The 23260-nt window shown below is 43.6% G+C and overlaps 1 long non-coding RNA gene across 2 annotated transcripts; it reads right to left on the bottom strand.

The window, feature by feature from the left end:
• Window positions 1-841: 841 nt before the first annotated feature.
• LOC119867472 lies at window positions 842-22068 on the bottom strand. Of its 2 annotated transcripts, XR_005383686.1 has the most exons (9): window positions 21959-22068; window positions 20498-20653; window positions 17869-17965; window positions 16696-16811; window positions 16040-16095; window positions 15812-15964; window positions 15352-15464; window positions 14136-14861; window positions 842-900 (listed from the first exon to the last, which is right to left on the bottom strand). It is a non-coding gene; the product is annotated as an uncharacterized LOC119867472 (long non-coding RNA). The 2 variants fall into 2 exon arrangements; XR_005383687.1 differs by lacking the exon at window positions 20498-20653 and having other exon boundaries at window positions 21959-22048.
• Between the last annotated feature and the right edge of the window lie 1192 nt (window positions 22069-23260).

Here is a 23260-nt window from a genome sequence, read left to right as displayed (position 1 = left end):
TTTAGGTGGCCTCTTTGTTTATTGGCTACAAGTCCACAATGGTTAGCATGAGGATATCCTTTGTTCCTGAGACACATCTTGAGACCTATGTCGTTTGGGGGCTTCCATGCCATATTGGGGACATGAGGTTATTGGAAAGTCTAGAAATCTCAGTGCATGTGGTTTTTTTTTTTTTTTAAGATTTTTTATTTATTTATTCATGATAGTCACACAGAGAGAGACAGAGAGGCAGAGACACAGGCAGAGGGAGAAGCAGGCTCCATGCACCGGGAGCCCGACGTGGGATTCGATCCCGGGTCTCCAGGATCGCGCCCTGGGCCAAAGGCAGGCGCCAAACCGCTGCGCCCCCCAGGGATCCCTGCATGTGGTTTTTGTAGCCAGAGTACAAGTGGTTACACTGGGAAGCAGGTCAAGAGACCCATAATGTACCACAATGGCTCTAAGATGTACCATCCTACTCCCTCCTCAGGCTGCTCAGCCCCAGAGAACCTGTCCCTCTCACCCCACATTTTCCTGTCTCCCACTTTACCCACAGTCCTCCATCCCCTCCCTCTGGGATTAGCAATGTTAAACCAGAGCCAACATTTTCACAACCAAAGCACCTACCAAGAATAGCTTTACTTTTTTTTTTTTAATTTTCATTTATTTATGATAGTCACAGAGAGAGAGAGAGAGAGAGAGAGAGGCAGAGACACAGGCAGAGGGAGAAGCAGGCTCCATGCACCGGGAGCCCGACGTGGGATTCGATCCCGGGTCTCCAGGATCGCGCCCTGGGCCAAAGGCAGGCGCCAAACCGCTGCGCCACGCAAGGATCCCTTTTTTTTTTTTTTTTTTTTGAATAGCTTTACTTTTAAAACTTCCCAGAGATGAGGAAAATATTAATATTCCATATTCCAATGCCTGAAAAAAAGAATGACAAAGCAGTTATGTTTCCATACTAATATGGTCTGAAATGTCATTTCCTGCCATAGGGGAGATATTTTAGGTCAATCTGAGCAACAATTGAGTGACTAGAGTGAGCTGGACAGTTTCTAGTGCATGGAGATTTTGCAATTATGAAGGATTGCTTTACTAAAGGCATTTTTATTGCATCTCTTTTTTCTATTAATAACTATCCAAAACAATATATTTTCATGTTGCAAGTTTGCATGTACTGTCATTCTGATTTTGTAGTTGGACTGGGTACTGTGTAATAAAATACTTGAAATAGCATCTCTTCGGGATCCAAGACCCATCCCACATCTCCTCTCCTTCTCTGTGAAGCAAAAAAGGACACCCAATGATGACAACTCTGAGAGGTCAAGGTGCTTACTCTGGCCACAACACATGTCACAGTAAACCATTAACTGAGCCTAAGAATTCTGACTGCAGGTCAGTAAAACACATCTCTAATGACTTCTAAAATTCGGTGCAACCATTTGCCCTTTAGAACACTTGAGCACTTTGAGCACTTTCAAAACCAACCAGTTGATGGAAATTTTTTTAATGTATTGTTTAAAGAATCCTTATATACATACACACACGCATTTGCTCATAAGCTGTGGAGACACTTCCTCAGTTCCCAGTACAACACTGGCCACACAGTTGGCATTCAAAAAAAAAAAAATCAATGCTTGAATAAGTAAATGAGTAGTAGCTCAAAGTTCTAGAAGCTCAAAGTTTTAGTTGTTTAAATATTAGATTTTTTTACCCAAAATGCCAGAACTGCAGAATTCACTGGGGAATACATATGTAAAAAAGTTCCCTAGAATATATAGAATTGTGTTTCTTTCTCCACCTACTCAAAATGTGTACCGAGCTTATTACCCAAATAAGAAGGTTAAAACCCAAATGAAATATTGTGTTCAGTCCAGACCAGACAGATTTACTCCTGAGTCTCCAAAGATCTCTTCAAAAATAGAGAAAGGGAAAAGCCAAATTCAAAAACAATTCAATCTATGTTCACCCTAAATGTTAATCAGTTGTTTGGCTTGGTTTGGAGAAGCCTATAGGAGGCTGAGCATTGCAAATAGTATGTGAATTATGAAGCCATATACTTATACATTCAACAGATCTTATTAAGCAGCTACCACGTGCGCAGCAGTGTCTTAGGCACTTGAATACATCAGCGAACACTTGGAATTCTTGCTTACGGAGCTCCTATCCTCTCAGGGTAAGATACAATATATGAGGAATTTATATGAAGCATTAGGAAGGTGGAAAAATGCAATGGAATAATGAAAAGTGTAAACATTTAACAGAGACCTCGGTATAATTTTAAGGAGGATGGTCAGAGTAGGCTTCACTGAGAAGGTAATGTTTAAGCAAACCCTTGAAAGAGGTTAGGGAATTAGACACATGGCTAAGGCTGACTCATAAAAAGGCATCATACATTAACATATGGAGAGAACTGCTTTGGACTATGAAATCATCTCTTGAGGAGAATTTTAGACTTCACCCCCTTAACAACCCAGAATAGGGGATATTCACTTCCATGAAAAGTTGATGAATAGTGATCCCCAAATATGCAGTGAATTGATTTCATTAATTTCTCCAGGGGAGCTTTTTAGAAAGACTTTTGGTACCTATACTGTGAAATTCAGAAGTATGGACATCAGTCCTGAAAATTGGCTTTTGTTTGTTTGTTTGTTTGTTTGTTTGTTTGTTTTTTAAAGTTGCTGATACAGAACAAGTTTGGAGGGCCACGAGACTTGATGACTTCTGAGGGCTCCTTCATATTGCATGGATCTCCTTCCTTAAAACTCAGTGGCTTCACACAGGGAAAGTTTACTTCTTGCTATTATCACATCCATGAAGTGTGAGCAGAGGGGTTCCATGCATTCAGGGACATGCACTCCTTCTATGAAATCTTACACCAACTTCTAGGGCCTTGTCCTCCCCTGCCTTCCCCTGGCCAGTGGGGAAAGGGATTCCTGGAGAAGGCACACCCCCATTTACTGACCTTGACCTGGATATTTCACATCTTACTTTGTCTCACAAAGTCATGTGGTCCCACTTAGATGCAAGATCTGAAAAATATAGTCTAGTTGTAGACTTAAAAAGAGGAGAACATGGATGCTGGTGAGTGCACAAGGAGAGCTCTAAGGAATGTCTCCTCCCAGTATTTGAGACCTGATTAATAGTACTAATCATCACCATCATCACTGTCATCATCATAATTTGCTAATACTTTTTAAAAATATTTATTTATTTATTCATGAGAGACACCCACAGAGAGAATGGCAGAGACATAGGCAGAGGGAGAAGCGGGCTCTTTGCAGAAGCCCAATGCAGGACTCGATCCTGGACCCTGGGATCATGACCTGAGCCAAAGGCAGCCACCCAACCGCTGAGCAATCCAGGTGTCCCCATTTGCTGATACTTACTGAGCATCATTATGCCAAGGCACTGTTCTAAGCCTAAAGGTCCGTTAATTAATTCAAACTACACAATAGCCCTATGAGGTAGATACATTTCTAATTTCAATTTCCAAATGAGGAAACAGGCACTGAGACATGGCCAGAGGTGGTAAGCTGGAGGATGAAGTTCATGTTCACAATGCCATTCCACGGAGTGATCTCTTATTCTTCCCTGGGTTCCCTCTGAAAGTCTCAATACTATCCATTTAACTCAACTTCCTGTGAATTGACTGTCAGCAGAAAACAACATTTGTGTTAACTTAGGAGATGGAACAAGAAAAACAAGGAATAAACAGAAAATAAATAGGAAGGTTAGAACAAAAACAGAGAAATATCATAGAAAAGAGCATGCAATCACAAGCCGGTATGTGAAAAGATTATTAAGATAGGCCACTGGCAAACTGATCCAGTGCAAAAAGCAAAAGATGCAAAAGTAAAACAAGAACAAAAAGGGGAACATGATCATAGATAAAATGGAGCTTTAAAATAATAATAATAACAACATAAGAAGAGTGTCAATCTCAGTACTTATGCAGTGATAAACTTGAAAACCTAGTCATGCAGTAAAAACTTAATTCAAATAGATGCATTCCTAGAAATATACAAAATGCCAATTGGCACAAGAAAAAATAGATATCTTACATAAATCCGTAAATTTTAAGCAAATTGACTTCTCTTTTAAAAAAATAAACATAGTGAACCAAAATAGGCTTAGCTTTCTTTCTAAGTGTGCTCCACCACACCTAGAAACAGTTGTTGCAGAACAAATACAAACCTCTAAACATGCATATATTCACTCCAAAAATAAGGAGACCAACATAAGCAATAAAATGCATAGCCTCATTCACTCATAAATGTAGATATGAAGATCCTTAAATAAAATAGTGGCTAACCAAATCCAATAGTATATTAATGAAAATAAAACATCAGCAGGGGGAATTGATCCTAGGAATGCAAAAATGGTTCACTACTTTAAAAATTACTAATATAACATCAGTAGACTAAAAGAGAAAAAGAATCAAATGATTCCAATCAAGCAAAGAATAATTATAACTAGGTGCAAAAACTTACCAAATAAAAATCTAACACAAAACAAGAATAGAAAGGAAAAGGAAGAAAAATAAATAAATATAAGAATGGGGGGAAGGAAGAGATACAATTGTCATCATTTCAAGAAGCCATGAACATCTACCCAAAGAAGCCAACATAATCAACAATCTATTAGAAGAACAAATTAGAGTGTTCAGGAAGGTGGGCAGAACACAGAGTGAAACTAAAAAATTATGAAAAACGTAATACCATTCACAAACAACAACTTTACAAGGAGTCTAAGAAATATCTCAATCAACCATTAAGGCATTTAAAAAGACCTAGTAATAATAACCATAAGTTACTGGTGCAATCAAAGGCAAAAAAAGACAAAACAAAAACAAAAACAAGGAAAAAACAGAGAGGTCAGATGTGATAGTAATGGCCCTAATGAATCCTGGAGAAAGATTACTCAGTGGGATTGTTGGTAAACTTGTCTCAATATATGGTGAAAAATAAAACTGGATCCCTACTTCACATCATACATGGACTAGGGACTCAAATGTGACAAGCAACACTAGCAAGTTACAAGAATGATGAAAAGTACTTTTTGATCTAGAGATGGAAAGGCTACTTGAATAAACCTGTGGCATCGCCTGTCTGTCCTTTCCTCTATGTTGTAGACAATTTCCTTGATTTCATCTAGTCATTCAACTGGAATTTTTATTTTAACAATTCATATGTTAGAGGAAAATATAGTTGAATATAGACTGTAGAGCTAGTTGCTATGGAAAGATTTCAACTCTGTGCCTCATCTTTAATAAATGAGGAGAGAAACCATACCTACTTCTGAAGATTGTCATGGGAATTAAATGACAATGGATAAATGGATGCAGAGAAACAAGCATATGTGCCCAGGACATAGTAAGCACTACGAAAATATTGTTATGTATTAATAATATTTTATACCCTAAAAGTGATTTTCTACTCTTGAGTATTTCTACTGTGAGACTTTGGTTTGTTTTTACAGGTATAATGTTTCCAGGAGGATTATAAGGGACTAATGAATGTCACTCTTTATTCCTTACCCACATTCTAAGCCATCTGGGAGAAAACATCGAGAAAAATGATAGATATGAAGATAGTGCTTTTTTAGCATTAAGGTGACATCGAAGACCATGGCTTCAGTCATGTTGCTAAGTGGTCTTCATCCCTAGCCTCAGAATTAGTGAGCTTCAGCTAGCTACCATCACTGGCAAGGTTGGACCACATGGAGCTCCCCCCGCAAAGACAGAACCTGTGCCCTGAGGGTGGCCCATGACTAAGAGAGGGGAGGACACAGGCCTCCAAGCATGAAAATCTGAAAGAAGATTTTTTCAGATTTCCATGTGGTCCTCAACCTCATCAACCTGAGGAGTTGCTCCTCTGCCCCCTGGATGGCTTAACACAGCTCACATTTGTTTTTCACTCCTTTGAACAACATCCAGTGCAAGTCAGGGCAACCATCCCGTGTAACTTACTTCTGCAGAGCCGCTGCTATCCTATAATTTCCCCACCTGGAACATGCATCTTCCACAGTGGACGTAGCAGAAGAGGGCACTGGAGCATCTTCCACCCAACTATTAAGTGCCTCAGCTCAGAAGTGACACACATTAATTCTACCTTAACCCAGTGGCAAGAATGAGGTATGTGGCATACAGTGGGTTGAAATTAGTGTCCCCAGGAACCTGTGATTTTGACCTTATTTGGAAAAAGTCTTTGTCTATTTACAATTTTTTTAAAATATTTATTTATTTAGGGAGAGAGAGAGAGAGAGAGAGAGAGAGAGCCTGAGCGGGGGTGCGGGGGGGCAGAGGGAGAAGGAGAGAGAGAATTCCAAGCAGACTCCCTGCTGAGCGTGGAGTCCTACTCAGGGCTGGAACTCACAACCTGAGAACATGACCTGAGCCTAAATCAAGAGTTGGATGCTCAGTCAGACTGAGCCACCCAGGTGCCCCCTTGGCCTATTTACAATTTTGATGAAAGTGGAGAAGGTTAGCAAACCCTTAGCTTGACTTTTCTTGGCTCATATAGTAGTTACACTTTTAATTATTTGAGGAATCTCCGTATTCTTTCTCATAGACGCTGCACAATCTGACGTTCCCACCAGCAGTGTACAATTTCTCTACATCCTTGACAATTTTTATCTTTTTTTGATAACAGCTATCTTAACATGTATGAGGTGACATTTTGTTGCAGTTTTGATTTGCATTTCCCTGATAGTGAGTGATGTTGAGCATCTTTTTGTTCACTATCCAGTCAGCTGTGTGTCTTTGGCAATCTGGTCAGGTCCTTTGCCCATTTTCAACATTGGATTTTTGGTTTTTATTTTTGTTTCACTATTGAATTGTAGGAATTCCTTGTATATTTTGGAAATTAATCCCTTATCACAAATATATTTTCTTCCATTCCATAGGTTGCCTTTTTACTCTGTTGTTTCTTTTGCTGTTCAGGAGCTTTTTAGATTAACATAGTTCCACTTGTCTAATTTTTCTTTTATTGCCTGTGCTTTTGGTGTCATATTCTAGGAGTTATTGCCAAGCCCACTGTCACGAAGCTTTTCCCCTATGTTTTCTCCTCGACAATTTTAATTTCAGGACATTCATTTACATCTTTAACTGTTTTGAAGTGAGTTTTCTTTTTATAAAGTAAAATAAGGATCCTATTTCATTCTTTCACATTAGATATCTAGTTTTCCCAACACCACTTTTTGAACAGACTGTTCTTTCCCCATTATGTATTCTTGGCACCCTGGTTGAAAAGCAGTTGACCGTATATGCATCATTTATTTCTGGACTCTATTCTGTTCCATTGGTCTTCTGGGCATATACCCAACAGAACTGAAATCTGAATCTCAAAGAGATATCTGTGCTCCCATGTTCATTGCAGCATTACTCACAATAGGCAGATATGGAAACAACCCAAATGTCCATTGACAGATGAATGGATAAAGAAAATGTGGTCTATACATGCAATGGGATATTATTCAGCCTTTAAAAAGGAAATTCTATCATTTGCAACAACATGGATGAACCTGAAAGACATCATGCTAAGTGAAACAAGCCAGGCACAGAGGAAAATACTGTGTGATTCCACTTAAATGAGATATCTAAAGCAGTCAAACTCATAGAAGCAGAGAATAGAATGGCAGTTATTAGGGACTGCAGGGAGAGGAAAGTGGGGAATTATTCAACTGGTATAAAATTTCAGTTAAACAAGATGAATACATTCTAGAGATCTCCTGTACACAGAGCAACTGTGGTCAACAGGGTTGTATTGTACACTTAAATATTTAAGAGAGTAGATCCCATGATAAGAGTTCTTACCACAAACAAGGGAGGAAGCACAAGGAAAATTTTGAAGGTTGATTGATATATATGTGATTTGTGTGTTGGTAACATGGGTGTTTATGTATTTCCAAACTCATCAAATTGTGTACATTTAATATGTTTAGTGTTTTGCGTCAATTTTGCCTCAAAAATGCTGCTAAAAATTTTGGAGGGGAGTCTTAAAATGAGTAGAAGTAGAGGGCAGTGATGGATATACCAGTGGGAGAGGAGGATCATTGTAATCAAGTTAGGATGAGATCATAGTGGACTAGAGTAAGCCCTAACTCAATCATTATTCCTAGAAGAAGAAGGAAATTTGGACACACACACACACACACCACCATGTGAAGACTCAGGCAGAAGTTGCAGTGATGTGACTACAAGTAAGGATGCCAAGTATCCCCAAGGATAGCCAGCAGCCACCAGTTGTACTACTTTGTGTTATTTCGTCTGGCACCCACAGGAAACCAATCCATAGCTCTGTGGCTCCGCTCAGCTTCAAGACCCTTAGATGGGTGACATGCATGGAATCAACCAGTTATCTCCAGCATTAGCCTTCTGTTGCACCCTGAGGCTACCTGTGCAATCCTGCCACTCTCCTTCTTCCTGGACTCACTGTGGTTTGCCAAAACTCCCCTTCACACCCATGGGTGCATGTCTGTGCAGCTTGGACGAATGTTCTAGGGTTCAAGCCAGTGGCAGCCACAAATGTAGCTCAACTCCACAGGAAGAAACAAAAGTGTCACAAAGGTACCATGAAAACTGCACAGCCAAATTAAACATGAATCACAGTCTTGTCATACACAGCACACACACACACACACACACACACACACACTCACCCACCTGACTTACCAACTGTCACACAGAGTTCAACTGCATTTACATAGGATGTGGCCATCATTTGGGTTCACAGCTCCCCTGAGCCAAGTTCAGCAAATACATCATGGGCTAGTGGCCCAAGCCAAAGGCTACAGCAAACAAGTCTGCAGTTTGGTGCTTTGGGATTGCTGGGTGCACACCATTGCCATCCATTGATTCGTGCCTTGCTGCAGCAAACTGTTTTGAATTGATGCTTAGTATAAAGGCTTTTAAGACTGCAATCCATATTTCATTTCTTGCCATAAAATAATAATTTGAGAAATGCAGAGAAATACACTGTTAACAATTTAGCGTTTACTTTCAATAAATAGGAAGTGTTTTACAGGGAACTGCAGCCCATTATAGAAATCATAATTCATCCTCTATGCCAAGAAAATGTATTCTCAATCTCATTGCACCCTGTGCTCAGCTACAAAACCCAAAACTCCCTCTGCATTATAGATTCTCATTATGATAGGTTAACAAATCTAGGGTAAAAAGTCCTGTTGAACACAGCCTGCACATTTCAAATGAAGATGCCAAAACATGTCAGCCTTTCCTGCAGGGATGGCAAAACTGAAATCGCCCTTCATTTATGAGGCGACTGTAAAGGCTGAAATACAGATTATCATACATTCAAAATGATCCTGCCTGTGTGGTTGCCCGCTAATTTATGCATCCTGCAGTTCCCCCTGCAGCAAGCCTCTTTTCTTCCTCTGAACTTTTTAGAAAATACCAGTATTTGAATCTTGAAATGAGATTGCGTTTGAGCAACACTACAAATTCCTCACCTGTTAAGATCTTTTCCAGTGCACTTACAACATCCATTTATGATAATCTGCACCGATCTGTCATCATTCTAGAACTCGGACCTCATAAGATATAAGGCTTCGATGTCATAAAGGCAGTAGCCTCATTCATCTTAGAGTTAAAGCAGCAACAAAAAGATATCAGGCGATGCAAATACAGTATTTCAATGAATTACAATTAGAGAGGAGGAATGAGTCAGCTGTTTATTTTGCTTGTTAAAGAAAAAAGGTTTTTTTCCTACATCCATGTAAAAAGTGCTGTTCAAATACCAGATGGTCATCAGCAGAAAAAAAAATGTGAATTTTACCTTTAAATGTATCATTGCACCTGCAAAGAAATTCCTAGATAAAGTTACACTCCATATTAATGAAGGATCTAACGCATATGAATTCTCCTCCCTATTATGCTCCCAGAGCATACTTCGAGAAAGAAAAGAAAAATATATTTAAAAAAAACAGTGAACTCCCTATAAAGGAAAATAGTTATTTCATATTTCTTCACAGTGTAGAGATAAAAGGGGCAGAGTGAGAGAAGATGGAGGCAGTTGGACTTTATAATTCCCGAGGCAACATACACAGAGTATTCCCATACGGAGATACTACAGAGGAAATACCACTCGATTCATTGAATTCTCTTAAAAATGTGAAACCAAGGATGAGGCATTTTGTACATTCTCACTAAGGTCTGCACAAGTTAAATCAGCCTGTCCACTTTCTGCCTATCAAGGTTGAGATAGTGTAATGGTCCCCACCGGGATACAGAGGGTAACAATAGAAAGTAAGAAGTCAAGCAGCCATGGAATTTAGGGAGAGTCTAGGCCAGCTGGGGGACACTGGGATAAGACCTCTCACGTCTTGGGGGCACCGGGTGGCTCAGTGGTTGTGGTCTGCCTTTGGCGCAGGGTGTGATTCCGGGTCCTGGGATAGAGTCCCACGTCGGGTTCCCCACAGGGAGCCTGCTTCTCCCTCTGTCTATGTCTCTGCCTCTCTCTGAGTACCTCTCATGCATAAATAAATAAAATCTTTTTTTAAAAAAGGCCTCTCACTTCTTGATTTGGAGATAATCTTAAATGTGGCTGTCTTGTACACATATCCACCCTCCCCATACTCATCTTGCCTATATGGTGAGTTGAAATTATAGGACTCTAAGCAAACTTGTGCAAAGGGTACTTGCCCATGCTCATCAAAACTGAGTTCTTAATTCAAGGCTCAGTCAACATCAACAACATCAACATCCTAATGTTGACCTCAGCACATGAGACATAGCTGAGGATGCTGGAGGGACGTCTTGAACCCTATGGCCAAAAATCCATCTGGCTGCCAGGTACTGAGAGCGGTACATTCTGTGTGATTATAAAAGCAGAATAGCTATTGACAAGAGGAAATACAGGGAAGGGAGTTTCCGCTGACAATAAAGGAAGGAGCTTCCTGACACTTAGAGTCACTGAAAAGAAAGTGGGTTATTGGACGGGGCTCTCTGGCTCCAGGAGAGACATAAAGATACTGTTCCCATCTTCAGTGTGATATGAGTTCCAAGATCCTAGCAACCTATGGGGGAATTTCTGCCTGTTGATGAGGGCTGTGGGGGTTGTTAGGAATCCCAAGGTGTCCTGAATCAGACATTCGTTTATCAAGCTGGGTGCAGCAGCAAATAGAGCTAGCATGTCCACTGGCGACAAATGGCATCTCTTAGGTGAAGGAAAGAGAGCTTGACTTCAACATTTGGCTCTATCCGCACTTGCGTCATCACCCATAGATTTCTGATCGCTAAAGCAGGCCTTTTTGGAAGATGGTCAATGACCTCTGCCAGGTGGTTTAAAGAGTGCTGAGTGACTGAGCTGGAATTTCCCAGTGCTGAGTCAGAGCGGGAGGTAGACTACAGGAGACCCGCTGGAAACCGCAGCGGCCTTGGAGTTTGCCAGAGAGTTGGAATCCCCACTTCAGCCTCACTGTGCATAGCGCCTTAGGAAAGCCACTTGACCTCTGTGAGCCTCCTGTCCCCATTTACAAGTACTTTCTCACTCGGTTTGATTAAAAAATATCCCTGACACATATGAGGCACTCAATAAATTATAGCATTATAATCAGGTGAATGGAGGCTACTGTATATTGAATGTAATTGAAAATTTTTCCACAGAAAAACTTCTTCAGCACTTTCTAGGTGTCACTTGATTTAACATTGGCCTCTCATGCCAATCAGAGGGAAACCATTCACTCCCCACAGGGAGCAGATGCCCAGAGGTGATGTAGAAAAATACACTCCTTTCTCGAGTCTCATAGTCATATTTCTTTCAGATTTTGCTGACCAACTGAACCCCAAAACACCTGAAAACTCCACCATGGATGACTGGGTGGCTCCATGGTTGAGCCAGAGACCCAGGATAGAGTACCACATCCGTCTGCACTGGAGGAGCCTGCTTCTCCCTCTATGTCTCTGCCTCTCTCTCCCTATGTCTCTCATGAATAAATAAATAAAATCTTTAAAAAAAGAAAAAAGAAAACCCCATCATGATCTGGCCAGAGACCTCGGCCAGCATCATGATTTTTCCAGCAGCCTCACAAGAAGTGACAAGAAGCTGGCTCACCACCAGGTCCTCACTTGTATGTACACCCACCTTGCACGATTAGTCCAAGCCATGGTCAGCTCTGTGCAAAGAGCCACGAATATGTAGCTACCCACAATTAAAAGGGTTGATTCTTCAATAATCATGAAGTCTCCACAGTAAGTTCATTCAGTTACATGCCTTTGCTCTTGTGTATTATTTTTTTAAATAAACAAGCCTTATTTTTATGGGCAGTTTTAGGTTCACAGAACAGTTGTGTGGGAAGTATGAAGTTCCCATGGAGTCCCTGCCCTGACACTTGTATAACGCCCCCCACCCAACTATCAACATCCACACCAGAGCGATGGCATTTGTTGGAATGATGAACCTGCAGTGACTCACCACTACCCTCGGGGGGTCATAGTTTACATTGTGGTCTACTCTGGATGTTGTGCCTCTCGGGGTTTTCGCCATGTGTAATGATGCACATCCACCACTACAGGGCTGTTTCTGTGTGCCTCTTATTCCCCTGGCCCCCGGTACCCGGTAATCATTGTTTTTTATTGACTCAGAGTTGTGCCTTTTCCAGAATGTCATATAGTTGGAATCATGCTGTATGTGGCCTTTTCAGATTAGCTTCTTTCACTCAGTAGTATGCATTTAAGGCTCCTCCATGTCTTTTCATGGCTGAATAGCTCTTTTTTTTTTTTAGCACTGAATAATATTCCATTGTCTGGATATATTACAGTTTACTTATCCATTCACCTACTGAAGGCATCTTGCTTGTTTCCAAGTTTTGGCAATTATGAATAAAGCTGCTATAAACATTTGTGTGCAGGTTTTTGTGTGGACATAAATTTACAACTTCTTTGGGTGGATACCAAGGACCACGAATTCTGGAACATATGTTAAGAGTATGTTCAGTCTTGTAAGAAACTGCCAAACTGTCTTCCAAAGTGGATGCGCCATGCTGCATCGCCACCAGCAGTGAGTGAGAGTTCCCATTGCTCTACATCTTCGCCAGCATTTGGTGCTATCAGGGTTCTGGATGTTGGCCCTCCTAATAGGTGTGCAGTGGTATCTCATTGTTGCTCCATTTGCATTTTCCTGATGGTACACGATATGAAGCATCTTCTCACATGCTTGTTAGCCATCTGTGTATACTCTTTGGTGAGGGGTCTGTTCAAGTCTTTGGCCCATTTTTTAATCAGGCTGCTCATTTTCTTATTGTTCAATTTTATACGAGTTCTTTGTATACTTGGGATATATCATATGTGTCTTTTGCAAATATTTTCTTCTAATGTGTGGCTTGTCTCCTGATTCTCTTGACAGTTTCTTTCACAGAACGGATGTTTTAAGCTTTTCTCTTTAAGCAATACCGGCCCACTGGAAATTTTAAAATATGTCTTTCCTTTTCTACCTCGTAGCCTTGACTAGCCACAGGTTTCTGCTGCGACTTTTACTATGGAAGATGCTCCTGCCCCTTCCATCCATTCAGACGGTAGAAACAGCTCCGGGCCCGCCTGACAATGACCCCCTGAGATTTGCAAATACACCTTAAGTGGCTTTCTGCAGGTGCCCTGCCAACACCCAGCCCACATTTGTCTGGATCTGCAGGATCCAATGTCTGATGGGAACATGGCCTCCAGCTGTTAGACCATATCAGATGGAGAAAAAGAATAGTAGTGTGTCATTACCAGCACAGAGCCTCGGTGATTATGTCTGTCCTCTAAATGACAGCACTGATTAAATAGTAATTAATTCCTCAACAGGCTGAATTAAATAATCAAGTAAGCTGCAGGTAATGTAATTACAATAGTTATTTAACACTTAATGAAATAGTCCTATAAGTATTGATGTGGCAAGTCTTCCCTCTATCTTGAAGCAGCCCCATTACTACGGAATGATTTCCCTGTGAGGATCTAGGGACTCAAATGGCAGTTTATGATGCCCTCACGGAACTAAATCTTCAAGTGAAAAGAAGCCCAGTTTCTCACCCTCTGGCCCAGACTGTACTGTGCATTGGCACCAGCCTCGCCCTGCCAACCAGCAGTGGGACCGACCAACACCTGACAGCCCTCCAGGAATCCAAGACCCAAGTGACCAGAGGACAGAGAAAGGTTTTACCTGAATCTGCCTTTGACCAGTTCCCATTACTTCTCTTCTGGAACTCCCTGAAAGATGACTATCACCAGTGTGTTGGAGGAGCAGATTTTTTTTTTCATAGACATAGCTTCGACCCTCAGATTTGTTCATCCCGAAATGTCCTCACAGGAAGGTATAAACGTGTTCATAAGACCAGGGCAGCTTGAATGTGCCCCTACTGCTCAGAAGACTATTAATTACATGTTGACTGGATCTCAGCTTTTTAATCACATTCCCTGGTGACTCAGTATTATTAAACAAATAGATGGGCAAGACAATATTATAGCAATATTACTTGTTAATAAAGATAATCCCATATTCTTTCTACCTCCCTGGAAATATTTGATATTAATAAAGTCAAGACAACAGCTGAGGAGCATTCACACTTCCTGGGGTATTTTCTAGAGTTTGGTACTTGTGCTTCTGTATTTTAGCCAGAAGATAAACAAGTTCTCTTTCTCCACTCCCACCCCCCTGCCCAGCACCTCGTAACGCTGACCCTGAATAACAACACGCATCGGCAACGCAGTTTCTAACCCCGCCGTCTTATCGGAATATTCACTACGTGGCTGCGAGCCGCCGCCGAGCCGTCGTTGGGAGCGTTGCCATGGCAACAGAGCGCCGCAGAAGGCGAGGACGCGGACAGGCACCCCGCGCGGCGCGCCCCCGGATCTAAGGGCTCATTGAAAGGTTCTGTGCTCGGGTCACCTTGTAAACGAGAAATGTCCGTCAGAAACCCGCGGTCGGGACCGGCCCGCGGCGGCCCGGGAACTCCGCACCGCGGCAGGTGCAGGCCGCCCCCGCCGCTGCCCCAGCCCCGCCCCCGCCGCTGCCCCAGCCCCGCCCCAGCCCCGCCCCAGCCCCGCCCCAGCCCCAGCGCCAGCCCCAGCCCCGCCCCAGCCCCGCCCCCGCCGCCCCGCTCGGCCTTGGCTCAGCCTCGGATTGAACGGCCTGAATCTATTTTTTGCCAGTCGGGGCATAAAGCCGCGAACTGCGGTGATTGATTAGAGGCAGGCTGCTTTCCTCAGTGCCTGATTTAGATCTGATGGCGTTTGTAATTGAAACTGCTTTCAAAGCTCATGGGCTGGAAGGCGGGATGGGGGGGCAGTAGCTCAGGGTTCAGTAAGGGTAGGACCTCTCTAAACGCGGCGGGGACAAACCCTTCCCCTGGACATGAGTCGGGAGATGCCATCCTTACCGCGGGTTCCCCGGGCAGCGGACTCAGCCTCTCCAGCATACCCCGCAGCCGCAAGAACACGCAGTGACGATCTCGCCCCACGCGGCCCACTGCTGCCCACCGGCATTTCAGCTCTGTTACCCAGGTGCAGTGGCAGCCTGCTGTCATACCTGGCACTACGCCCCCCACGGAGCACTCACCCTCCACCCCCGCCCCAAGTAGTTCCACTACAGACAGAGAAGAGCCTGGATTTCTGCCCCAGAGCTGAGCTCTGACCCTGTAGAAGCCCATGGGACCCAGCAAGGAACAGAAAGGGAAGCTCCCAGAGACACAGAGGTGGCCACAGGGGAGGCCACAAGGTGGGCCACAGAAACCCACCACCTACACAGGAAATCCACAGCCAGGGTCAAGGCAGAGAACTTCACTGTGGCCTTCCTGCTCCCCCGAAAAGACCAAAGTGGGGAGCTCCAGGTCCACTCACCTCTCTTAGCACATGTGCCCTGGGATCTCCCTACGGCCTCTCAGAGCAAAGCAGGCCCACGTCTCAGGTCATCAGGGAGTGTTCAGTGGCACACAGGATCCCCAGGGACAGCCTGGTCTGTCTGCTCTGCTTCCTGATGGCCAGAGCTCCATCCTGAGAGATGGAAAAGACCACACAGCGTGGGGTCTGGACTGACTCACCTCTCGTCCCTGTGACCTGGAGCATTACCTCATCCTTCTGCACCTCTGTTTCGTTAGCCTACGAAGCAGCAGCAAGAGTACTTCCTTCATGAAGTCACCATGAGAACAGAATAAGATAATCTGTGTAAATGCTCAGAGAGATGCGTGGGGCACCATAAGGCCTCAGTTAACATTGGTGTGTGTTATGGGCTGAACCATGTCTCCCAAAAAGATATGTTAGGGTCCCAACCCCTAGTACTTCAGAATGTGATCGTATTTGGAGATGGGGTCTTTACAGAAGTAATCGAGTTAAGATGAAGTCATTAGGATGGGCTCCAAACCAATACAACCGGGGCCCTTATCAGAATGGAAAATTAGGACACGGAGGGAAGAAATGTGAAGACACTGGGAAAGCAACAGGTAAAGATGGAGGTGATGCTTCTGCAAGCCAAGGAGCACCAAAGACTGCCAGTGGACCCCCAGAAGCTGAGAGACAAGGAAGACTCCCCTGCAGATTTCAGAAGGTCATGGCTGTGCTAACGCCTTGATTTTACCGTTTGCCTCCAGAACTATGAGATAATAAATTTCTGTTGTTTAAGCCACCAGTTTGTGGTGCTTTGCTACAGAAGCCTTAGGAACTGATTCAGCGTGTTCATTAGAGTACAAGTTAATAATTCTAACCTGAGAAACTCCAAAATGCAGTACCTTCAAAAGGAAGTTCCTCATGAACCCATCATGCTGTCTCCAGCCGTGGGTGGAACCACTCTGCTTCAGGAGCTCTCATGGGAATCCAGGTCTGTTCCACCATGTGGCTCCATCACCTACATTTCAATCAGTGGGAAAGGATGGAAGAGGATCTGGGACACAGGATGTTGGGGCTTGGGAGTTCAGGAAGGACCACACCCAAAGGGGTAGGCCTCACTTCCCATCAGTGCAGGCTGTCATTCGGCCAACCCCTGGCAGCATGTGGGGTAGACAGTGGGGTCTCCAGTGTTCCCAGCTGTGCTTTTTTATTAATACTTTAGTGAGGAGCACCTTGGGGGACACAGTCAGTTAAGTGTCCGATCTTGGTTTTGGCTCAGGTCACAATCTCAGGGTCCTGGGACAGAGTCCCGAGTCGGGCTCCACACTCAGCGTGAATCTGCTTGAGAGTCTCTTTCTCCCTCTCCCTCTGCCCCTTCCCACTCATGCTGTCTCTCTCGCTCACTCACTAAAATAAATAAAATCTTTTTAAAAAAATACTATTTCATGAGTAGGAAACCTGATACTACATTTGATGAGAAAAGAATGCTAGGACTAGTTTGTGCCAAAACCAAGGGCCTAGGCATGTACCTCGTACCTCGTAATGGTTAAGGTTTGACAAAATCAGTCCATTCAGGAGAAGTGGTCTCCCTATAATAGCTGGACAGTCTCCCAAGAGAGACTCACCAGAGACACTCCCAACTGAGCCCATTGTAGCCGTCCTGCACTTCCAGGTTCTTTATTGGAGAAGTAAGCCTCCTAGCAACCAGGTTAATTGTTTCCTACAACCTCTAACAGCTGAACTGTCATATCTTCAGCTGCTACAAGGTTTGGGTCATCTATCTGGTGGCTTTCTCAGTACAAGTTTGACTAATAACTGTGATAAATAGGCAAGTGTTTCATGAATGATGTAAGTCTCTTTGTTAAAGATAGCCATTCATCATTAGCCATCTTAGAAATTGCAGGCAACCCATGAACCTTCTGAAATAACCTGAAATATAAAGATGCAACTATTTATCAATTAATTTAAACTCTAGTGAAAGTTTTGCATATACAGGGACTTTAGGATTTGGCTTCACGGATTGAATTTAGGCTACTCCACAAATGAATTCCGAGATCCGGGTTATATATACTCACAAAGCTGAGACTTTGTGAAGTTTTCTTGGCAGAAGGAAAGAATACATTAAAATCCGGACTTCTTATGTGTTTCCCAGAAGAAATCAGCAGTCAGTTTCTTCCACCATAAAATTAATCCAGAAAGTAAATGAATATAATATAAGAAATAATTCTGTTGGGGCATGCAGATACTTTACCGGCAACAATATCCAAGAAAGTTTTGGTCCTCTCATTCTGAGGCCCTTTGAAAACTATGTCAAATCTTATCTAATTGAATTTGAAACAGACCATAAAAGATTTCCAGGAAACTCTTGTGTGGTAATCAAAATGAAGATTTATAGCAATGGAAATACATTTGATTTTGAAAATGACTTTTGATACCCTTGTGTTAATGACCTTTAGGGAAATTCTTCTCAGGAGAAGTATTAGGTCATGGGTTATTCAATCAGGGAAGCAATGCTGAAGTAGGAAACTTGCAAATTAAAGATCACATCATTTGTCTTAAATCAATCAGCGACAAGAGTACAGGAACAAAGTCCCCAAAAGATAAAGCAGAAAATCAAGCCCTATTTGATTTGATTTATGTCACCCAGCTTCACAGTGCTGCAAATACCATGAGATCTTATTCCGGGGGTTCTATAGATGGATTAGTGGCCAGAGAAAAGAAGTGAGGGATTCCACAGAAGGAAGAGGAGGAAAAGAGAAGGAGAAGGAGGAAAAGGATGTAGCAGGGAAGGAGGGGGAGAAAATTCTTACATCAAAACTGTGAAATGCCTGAATGTATGTCCCCCCACCAAAATGTTTTAAAAATAGTCCAGTGACTTAGAGACTGGATGGAGGTCAGGACTGGAAACTGGCAGGAATGCCCTATGTTCCCGTGATTTGTTCCTAACAGCTCTCATCCTGGAAGTGGCACAGCAACCTGGACAGCTGGGCCAAAAGCAGAGCTGGTCACTTGCTCTCCCCATCTGCAGTGGCCTTGGGCTGAGGCCCACATGCCACCCAGAGACAGAGGGAGGGGGCTCCACTAGAAGCGATCAGAGGCTGCCCAGCCCAGAGCACCAAGGATGCAGGTTCCTCAGGTCCTGGAAGGACCAGTGCCTGACTTTGATGACACCATTCCCGGTCTGCCCCAGAATCCCTGCTCCAGCCTGCACCTGAGCAATGAAGCCACACAAGGAAACCCCCTGTAGACCGGAGGAGGCGTCCATCTCATGGTTTGTTCCACTTCTCTTCAAAGGGAGACATTGGATCTGGGGCTCAGCCCAGCTGGCAAGTTTTCTGGACTGGAAATTGTCAACTATTTGCAAGGACCATACGCAATCTAATATGTCTTGGTGTGGTGTAGAACAAATGGAGCGTGGCTCCCTGCAGGAGGGGGTCCATGCAGTAGGCTCTCCAGGAAGGTAACATCACGACTCTAGAGAAATCTGACATCTGGGAACCCAACCAATTAAAACACAGCTGATCAGGAGGTTACAGGCCACTCCCACCATCTCTATATCCTGAATATCATGAGGGCTGAGAGGTATTTTACAATAAGCATGGGTCACAGTTTCACAAGTAGCTACATTTACTGTGTAAATGTATGTGCATGAAGGTCCATGAAAACAGAAGAAAAACAGCTTAGGGGACATACTGGCCACCTCTATGAACTTTCCCCAAAACACTGCTCCTCCCATGGGTCCTGAGGGGGAAATCCAGAGTTCTGGGACAGAATCAAACTGATTGTTAGGACAGTATGAGTGCCTGAGTGGAGTTGTCCTTACAGAGAGTAGAATTAACTCTTGAGATAATGGCAAGAAGTTTCTGGAAAAGCAGCTGGCCACAGCAGCCAGGAAGCGGTCTGTTTAAGACACAGAAAGAGTGATTTGGACTGCGTCTCCATCATCTTCAGGATTTCCCAAAGATCAAGCAATCTTTTAATCTGTTCAATGAGGCCACTTGGGAGGAGAGGCTATGCATGGAGCTCTGGTAAAACATTTTCACTCCCCTCTATGCAGACACTTATGACAAGGCCAGTCCTCTCTCGCCCTTGGCTTCTCTCTTAGATACCTTAAAAGGATGAGGGATGAAGGAACAAACAGGATTAATGGAAACATTCAAGTCTGCTTTGGCCTTCATCTCAACTTTATTTATCTGGATAATCACATGTGCATGGAGCCAAAGAGGGGAGAGAGAGAGCTAGGCCTGGAGATGCATAGCTACCCTCCCAGTCCCAAAGACAGCATCTCAGAGGACAGGAGGTCTTCAACAACTATGATCCCAATTTTTGACACCCTCTCCTTCCTTCAGATGTTCCTGTGTCCTGAGCTAACCAAGGGGCCAATCCTTTTTCTTCAGCAATGAACTCAAACAACCAGCCATCCCCTTGACACCCCCACTTGATGTAAATGCAAGTGTCTCAGACATGACACACTCCACCCCAAACCTGCTGCCCCTTGAGTACCCCCCCCACCGTGCCCTGGAGCACATAGTCCTAGTTGCTTCAACAAAACATCTAATAATTATTCTTGATTTCTGTCTTTTTCCCACGTCCTACATCCCACCCTTAAGCAAATCCTATTAGCTCCATCTGCAAAACATAACCAAAGCCAACCTGCAACCTATCCCCACCCTCACCAGGAGTCCAACCTACAACATCTCTCACCCAGATTATCAGAATAGCATTGTACTTGGGCTCCTTGCTTGTATGGCACCCCTCTTCTCCACATCCTCATGGCAGTGTGGTCTTTAAGAAACACAAAGTAGATCATATTCCTTAGGCCCTCGTTCATAGAAATTCTGGGTCCAATGGAGCTGATCACTATAAAAATTCACATGATGATGATAAAAGATGCAGATTCTGGTGGCAACTTTAAGCATGGTAGCAACATACACACAAGCCCCCCCTCCCCCGACTCCCAAGTGAACCTTCCTGGCATAGACCTGACTTCTGAGCTCTGGACCCTCATGTCTAAGTGCTTGCTCAGCATCTTCACTTGGATATCTCAAGGCAATCTCAAACTAAACACATCACACACCAGATACTGAACTCATCACGTCCACCCCACTCCTCCCCCATGAGCATGGCCCCAAACATTGCTCTTCTCAGTGAAGAGCACCACCACCCACCAACTACACAAGCCATAGCCTAGGCATGGCCCTTGGCATCTCCCTCTCCTCTTCCAATATCAACTCAGCACCAATTCCTGTCTGTCTCAGCTGCCAGACACCTGTCAAATCAATCCACTGCTCACACACTTCACCATTCCACAAGAGTGTATCTTTCACCTAAATGGTCTTCCCAGGTCCAGTGTGGTTTCCCAGCCTATCTGTTCCCAGAGTGTGGGCATCTCAACAAGGGACCTTCCCCTACTCACAAGGAATTCCAGTTCTGGGCTACATGTTCTCAGTGCCATGTTTTACGCTTCTCCAAAGAGCACATCTAATCTATTCTTGTGTGTGATTGTCTGATTAGTGAGTGTCTCCTTACCAAAATGGGAGCTCCAAGATGGCAGGACCAACCCCAATTTCCCCTACCCTTGTATCCAAGAGTGCAAAGCAATATCTGTCTTAATGACTAATTTTTGAATAAATGTCTCTTCAGTGGCAACATATTTTCATAGAAAATCAAAAGTCTGAACCCAAGAATTCATGCTGCCCCTGGATGGCTAGCAGTTCAGTTGAGTAGATATTTTAGCACAGGTATTCCCTCCCCTTGTGAGAAGAGCTTTGGGCATCTGGCAAAATTCCCTGCTTGACTTAAACAGATGGACAGAATCAATGAAAACAGTGGTAATAAGAATTATTACTGGTACTATTCTGGAGCTTTTGAGTTCCCAAGGTGTTTACATATGTTCCTGAATGCTGCAAAGATGTCTGTGGGAAGTCACAGCCTCCAAGCCTACTTGACACAGATCTCCTCCCTAATCTATTTGTAATCTTGATTGGATGAGGAGTAGAAATGGCTCACAGAGTGCACTGAGATGACACATGTTCAACACACAGCCTCAGACAACCAGAGTGAACTGTAAGAGTTGTATGGTTCAGCAAAAGATGACACTACCCCCCAAAGATGGATTAGAAGTGGTCCAGAGATGGCAATTGCTTCTCCTTCACACATTCCTACCTGCCTGTCCATGGTCCCGAGTCCTATATCATTCCAGGTGTCACTGTCAGGACCCTCCTTCCATCGTTGCTTGAGCCCTGATCTCCTCCCCTTATAAATAGCCCCTGGAGAGAACATACATCACAGATGCATGTGCCTCAGGTCTGTGAGGAAATAATGCCAGTGGAGGCAATGTATTGCCAAGCAACAAGCTGCTGTGTGTTGTGAGCAATGACCAGCCCTCATGCAAACATTGTCACCTAGACAGAAGGGCTGATAATGAGGCCTATATCTTCAGCAAAGCCAGGAGAAGGGACCTTGTTCCACTGAAATGGGCCCCTGCCCACATGAGAGCTGCCTACTTCCCTTGCTACATTGTGCCTTGCATGCCTGATTTTGACCTTAGAGGGCTACAAATTAACCCTGCTGAATCCAAACAGCTTCTGCTTTTCTGATCCTTCTTTTTTAACTGTTTTGTTTTGCTTCCTTTTGCTTCCCCCAGAGAAACGGTGGTCTCGGTTTCATGTAGCAGATGCTCAAAGGTTTCATAGGAAATGGTCTTATGCAAGGGCACACACATACACACACATGCACACATGTGCACACTTTCTATAGCTAGGGACTGTAACCTTGCAAAATAACCAAGACAATGCCCTACTTAGAATAAAGTGGAAAGTAACAAGAGAGAAGGAGAGACAGGACAGGGAAAGTCTTTGCCAGCAACTTCCACGTTACTCCTCCAGACACCCGATCAATGATTCTTAATCCCCAGTGTGTCTCCAAATTGCTTAGAGAGCTTGTTAAAAATTTAGATTCCTGGCTTCTTCCCCAGGAAGTCTGATTTAGTAGGTCTCGTGTGTGGCTATAAATTCAATTTTTAGCCAGTGCCTTGCTTGATTCAGAAGCTGTTGGTACAAGGAACAAACTGGAATCTGACCCTGAATGTGCCATTCTGCAGCTCAGTGCCTTCAGTCACACTGGAGAAGAAAGATTAAGACTCCAGGCCAGGCTGGTATGCTCTGGGACTGACTCCCCAGGTGCATCTCAGGCTCCACTCACAGGGCCCACCTTCCCTGTCTACCTCTGTGCCCTGATCTCCTCTTCAGTACTGGTATAGAACCCACCCAAATGACTTCCTCTTAACTTAATTCTCTCTTTAAAAATCCTGTCTCCAAACACAGTCACATTCTGAGGCATTTGGCAGTTAGAATTTCAACATGTGCATTTATGGGCAGAGTTCAGCCCATAAAACGCCTCACTGTTCTCATAATAAATTGCTTTGTTTGGTCAAAAGGTCTCATGTAAACCATAGGCATCCTCACC

Source organism: Canis lupus, chromosome 34, assembly GCF_011100685.1.
Source record: "Canis lupus familiaris isolate Mischka breed German Shepherd chromosome 34, alternate assembly UU_Cfam_GSD_1.0, whole genome shotgun sequence".
Taxonomy (NCBI): domain Eukaryota; kingdom Metazoa; phylum Chordata; class Mammalia; order Carnivora; family Canidae; genus Canis; species Canis lupus.
Note: the sequence above shows the minus strand (reverse complement) of the source record. Positions and strands in the feature narration are given on the sequence as shown.